Source organism: Arachis stenosperma, chromosome 5, assembly GCF_014773155.1.
Source record: "Arachis stenosperma cultivar V10309 chromosome 5, arast.V10309.gnm1.PFL2, whole genome shotgun sequence".
Classification (NCBI taxonomy): Eukaryota; Viridiplantae; Streptophyta; class Magnoliopsida; order Fabales; family Fabaceae; genus Arachis; species Arachis stenosperma.
In genome coordinates, this window is record NC_080381.1 from 19,982,659 (window position 1) to 19,987,993 (window position 5,335).

At 40.4% G+C, this 5,335-nt stretch overlaps 1 non-coding gene across 1 annotated transcript; it reads right to left on the bottom strand.

The window, feature by feature from the left end:
* Positions 1–2,040: 2,040 nt before the first annotated feature.
* Positions 2,041–2,148, bottom strand: LOC130984044 (small nucleolar RNA R71). Its single transcript, XR_009088004.1, has one exon. It is a non-coding gene; the product is annotated as a small nucleolar RNA R71 (small nucleolar RNA).
* Positions 2,149–5,335: the final 3,187 nt, after the last annotated feature.

The following is a 5,335-nucleotide window of genomic DNA, read 5'->3' on the forward strand; positions in this document are numbered from 1 at the left end:
ATGTCTAATCTGATTGGACCGAGGTTTCAACTTATCACCACAAGAGCTTGTTGATTTTCATCAATTTTGCTTTTGGAGCAGTGATCCGCTAAGGCTTGGCTGACCTTTGGTCATGTCTAGTGTTTTGGACCGAAGCTTCTTTGAAAGCTTGGCTGGCTGTGAAGCCATGTCTAATTCCTGGACCGGAGTCTTAGACTAGCATTGCACTGATTCCTGGAATTCTCATTAAGAATTTTGATACCTTTTTCCACTTAATTTTCGAAAAACACAAAAAAATTACAAAATCATAAAAACCAAAAAAATATTTGCTGTTTCTTGCTTAAGTCTAGTGTCTCATCTTAAGTTTGGTGTCAATTACATGCATTCATTCATGTGTCTTAAGGATCTTCAAGTAATTCTTGATGATTTCTTGCTCTGATCTTTGAATTCTTTTGGCTTGAGTATTTATGTGTCTCATATAGTGTCAGTAGTACACAAACTGCTAAGTTTGGTGTCTTGCATGCATTGTTATTTGATTCTTGTTGCATTTTGATTATTAAAAATCCAAAAATATTTTTAATTTGTGTCTTTTCAAGTCAATAATACAAAGAATTGAAGATTCAGAACATACTGCAGAGGAATTATACAGAAAAAGCTGAGCATTCAAAAATGCCCAGTGAAGAAGGCAGACTGGCGTTTAAACGCCAGCCAGGGTACCTGGTTGGGCGTTTAACGCCCAAAAAGGTAGCATTTTGGGCGTTAAACGCCAGAATGTATACCATTCTGGGCGTTTAACGCCAGGATGGTGCTAGGGGAAGATTTTGTTTTTCAAATCAATTTTTTTTTTAAGTTTTCAAAGTTTTTCAAAACCAAATCTTTTTCAAATCATATCTTTTCAATCAAATGTTTTCAAAATCAGTTTCTTTCCTTTTTCAAAGATACTTACTAACAATTAATGATTTGATTGAACATTTTTTGCCTTTTCTATTAAGGAAGGTTTTATGTTTGAATCATATCTTTTCTTGTTAGGCAAGTCATCAATTTTTTTTAAAATCACATCTTTTCAAATTGTTTTCAAATCATATCCTTTAAAGTTGTTTTCAAACCATATCTTCTCAATCACATCTTTTTAAAACCATAACTTTTCAATCAAATCTTTTTAACCTCATCTTTTTTTTAAATAGTTTTCAATCAAATCTTTTTAATTTCTAATTTCAAAATCTTTTTCAAAAATCACTTGATTTCTTTTTCACTTTTAATTTTCGAAAATTATCAATCAAATTTTCAAAATGTTTTCAAAATCTTTTAATTGAATTTTCGAAAATTCTCTTCCCTCCTTCCCACATCCTTCTATTTATGGAGTACCACTCCTTCTAAATGCACAATTCGAACCTTATCTAATTAAAGTTCGAATTCTTCTTCTCCTTCTTCTTACTATTTCTCTTTTCCTCTGACACTTCAAGGAATCTCTATACTGTGACATAGAGGATTCCACATTTTCTTTTTCTCTCCTATTTCATATGAGCAGGAGCAGAGACAAAGGCATTCTTGTTGAAGCTGATCCTGAACCTGAAAGGACCTTGAAGAGAAAGCTAAGAGAAGCTAAAGCACAACTCTCTTTAGAGGACCTGACCGAATTCTTCAAGGAAGAAGAACACATGGCAGCCGAAAACAACAACAATGCCAACAATGCAAGGAAGGTGCTGGGTGACTTCACTGCACCTACTCCTGATTTTTATGGGAGAAGCATCTCTATCCCTGCCATTGGAGCAAACAACTTTGAGCTTAAGCCTCAATTAGTTTCTCTAATGCAACAGAATTGCAAGTTCCATGGACTTCCAATGGAAGATCCTCATCAGTTCTTAGCTGAATTCTTGCAAATCTGTGAAACAGTCAAGACTAATGGGGTTAACCCTGAGGTCTACAGACTGATGCATTCCCTTTTGCTGTAAGAGACAGAGCTAGAATATGGTTGGATTCTCAACCTAAAGAAAGCCTGGACTCTTGGGAAAAGCTAGTCAATGCCTTCTTGGCAAAGTTCTTTCCACACAAAGATGGAGTAAGCTTAGAGTGGAAGTCCAAACCTTCAGACAGAAGGATGGAGAATCCCTCTATGAAGCTTGGGAAAGATACAAACAATTAATCAGAAGATGTCCTTCAGACATGCTTTCTGAATGGAGCATCATAGGTATTTTCTATGATGGTCTCTCTGAACTATCCAAGATGTCTTTGGATAGCTCTGCTGGAGGATCTCTTCATCTGAAGAAGACGCCTGCAGAAGCTCAAGAATTGATTGAAATGGTTGCAAATAACCAATTCATGTACACTTCTGAAAGGAATCCTGTGAACAATGGGACTAGTCAGAAGAAAGGAGTTCTTGAGATTGACACTCTGAATGCCATATTGGCTCAGAACAAGATATTGACTCAACAAGTCAATTTGATTTCTCAAAGTCTGTCTGGAATGCAAAATGCACCAAACAGTACTAAGGATGCTTCATCTGAGGAAGAAGCTTATGATCCTGAGAACCCTTCAATGGAAGAGGTGAATTACCTAGGAGAACCCTATGGAAACACCTATAATTCTTCATGGAGAAATCACCCAAATTTCTCATGGAAGAATCAAGAGAGACCTCAACAAGGTTTCAACAACAATAATGGTGGAAGAAACAGGTTTAGCAATAGCAAGCCTTTTCCATCATCTTCTCAGCAACAGACAGAGAGTTCTAAGCAGAGTACTTCTGACTTAGCAACAATGGTCTCTGATCTAATAAAGACCACTCAAAGTTTCATGAATGAAACAAGGTCCTCCATCAGAAATTTGGAAGGACAAGTGGGACAGCTGAGCAAGAAAATTACTGAACTCCCTCCTAGTACTCTTCCAAGTAATACAGAAGAAAATCCAAAAGGAGAGTGCAAAGCCATAGATATGGCCGAATATGGAGAGGAAAGAGAGGAGGAGGACGCCACTGAGGAAGACCTCAGTGGGCGTGTACCAATCTCCTCTGAGTTCCTCAATGAGGAACCATGGGAATCTGAGGCTCAAATTGAGACCATAGAGATTCCATTGGACTTACTTCTGCCATTCATGAGCTCTGATGAGTATTCTTCCTCTGAAGAGGATGAGTATGTCACTGAAGAGCAAGTTGCTAAATACCTTGGAGCAATCATGAAGCTAAATGACAAGTTATTTGGAAATGAGACTTGGGAGGAAGAACCACCTTTGCTCACCAAAGAACTGGATGACTTGTCTAGGCAGAAACTGCCTCTAAAGAGGCAAGATCCTGGGAAGTTTTTTATACCTTGTACCATAGGCACCATGACCTTCAAGAAGGCCTTGTGTGACTTAGGGTCAAGTGTAAACCTCATGCCCCTCTCTGTAATGGAGAAATTAGGGATCTTTGAGGTGCAAGCTGCAAGAATCTCATTAGAGATGGCAGACAATTCAAGAAAACAAGCTCATGGACTTGTAGAGAATGTTTTGGTGAAGATTGAAGACCATTACATCCCTACTGATTTCATAGTCCTAGAGACTGGGAAGTGCATGGATGAATCCATCATCCTTGGCAGACCCTTCCTAGCCACAGCAAAGGCTGTGATTGATGTTGATAGAGGAGAGTTGATCATTCAAGTGAATGAAAAATCCTTGGTGTTTAAGGCCCAAGGACATCCCTCTATCATCATGGAGAGGAAGCATGAAGAGCTTCTCTCAAAACAGAGCCAAGCAGAGCCCCCACAGTCAAACTCTAAGTTTGGTGTTGGGAGGCCACAACCAAACTCTAAGTTTGGTGTTGAACCCCCACATTCAAACTCTAAGTTTGGTGTTGGGAGGTTCCAACACGGTTCTGAGTATTTCTGAGGCTCCATGAGAGTCCTCTGTCAAGCTAATGACATTAAAGAAGCGCTTGTTGGGAGGCAACCCAATGTTTTATAGCTAATTATTTTCTTTTGTTATTTTATCTTTTTTGTAGGTTGATGATCATAAGAAGTCACAAAAACAATAAAAAAAGCAAAAACAGAATGAAAAATAGGAAGAAAAACTGCACACCCTGGAGGAGAAGAAGCTGGCGTTCAAACGCCAGTAATGCTAGCTGTTGGGCGTTTAACGCCCAGTCTGGCACCATTCTGGGCGTTTAACGCCAGAAAGGGGCACCAGACTGGCGTTAAACGCCAGTAAAGGGCAACAACCTGGCGTTAAATGCCAGGAATGGGCACCAGCCCGGCGTTTAACGCCAGAAATACCTCAAAACGTGATTTTGAGCAACATTTGGTGCAGGGATGACTTTTCCTTGACACCACAGGATCTGTGGACCCTACAGGACCCCACCATCACTCTCTCTCTTCTTCCCCCATTCACCAATCACCTCAATACCTCTTCCCCAAAAACCCTTCACCTATCAAATCCCATCTTTCTCTTCACCACTCACATCCATCCTTCATAAATCCCCACCAACCTCACCCTTCAAATTCAAACCACTTTCCCTCCCAAACCCACCCATCATGGCCGAACCATTACCCCCCCTCTCTCCTATATATACCCTTCTTCAACCCTTCATTTTCACACAACCTAAACACCCCTTCTTTCCCTTCTTGGCCGAACACACCACCTTCCCCCTCTTCCTCATTTCTTCTTCTTCTACTCTCTTCTTTCTTCTTTTGCTCGAGGACGAGCAAACATTTTAAGTTTGGTGTGGTAAAAGCGTTGCTTTTTCGTTTTTCCATAACCATTTATGGCATCCAAGGCCGGAGAAACCTCTAAAAAGAGGAAAGGGAAGGCAAAAGCTTCCACCTCCGAGTCATGGGAGATGGATAGATTCATCTCAAGGGTGCATCAAGACCACTTCTATGAAGTTGTGGCCTTGAAGAAGGTGATCCCCGAGGTCCCCTTTTCACTCAAAAAGGGTGAATATCCGGAGATCCGACATGAGATCCGAAGAAGAGGTTGGGAAGTTCTTACCAACCCCATTCAACAAGTCAGAATATTGATGGTTCAAGAGTTCTATGCCAATGCATGGATCACCAAGAACCATGACCAAAGTATGAACCCAAATCCAAAGAATTATCTTACTATGGTTCGGGGGAATTACTTGGATTTTAGTCCGGAAAGTGTAAGGTTGGCATTCAATTTGCCCATGATGCAAGAAGAGGAACATCCTTACACTAGAAGGGTCAACTTTGATCAAAGGTTGGACCAAGTCCTCACAGTCATATGTGAAGAGGGCGCACAATGGAAGAGAGATTCAAGAGGCAAGCCGGTTCAATTGAGAAGGCATGACCTCAAACCCATGGCTAGAGGATGGTTGGAGTTCATTCAACGCTCAATCATTCCCACTAGCAACCGGTCCGAAGTTACTCTA